Genomic DNA, 321 nt, shown 5'->3' with positions numbered 1-321 from the left:
GGGACGTGTGAACCCACCTCCTTAACGTCCGACTTTAGGTATCTCATTTTTGTCCATGTGAGAAATGTAGCTTTGCCTTAGAGCTGTGACTGAAACTTGATATATATTTATATATCAGATCAGATCAGATCAGATCAGTCGCTCAGTCGTGTCCGACTCTTTGCGACCCCATGAATCTCAGCACGCCAGGCCTCCCTGTCCATCACCAACTCCCGGAGTTCACTGAGACTCACATCCATCAAGTCAGTGATGCCATCCAGCCATCTCATCCTCTGTCATCCCCTTCTCCTCTTGCCCCCAATCCCTCCCAGCATCAGAGTC

Source organism: Bubalus kerabau, chromosome 7 (genome assembly GCF_029407905.1).
Source record: "Bubalus kerabau isolate K-KA32 ecotype Philippines breed swamp buffalo chromosome 7, PCC_UOA_SB_1v2, whole genome shotgun sequence".
NCBI lineage: Eukaryota > Metazoa > Chordata > Mammalia > Artiodactyla > Bovidae > Bubalus > Bubalus kerabau.
Note: the sequence above shows the minus strand (reverse complement) of the source record.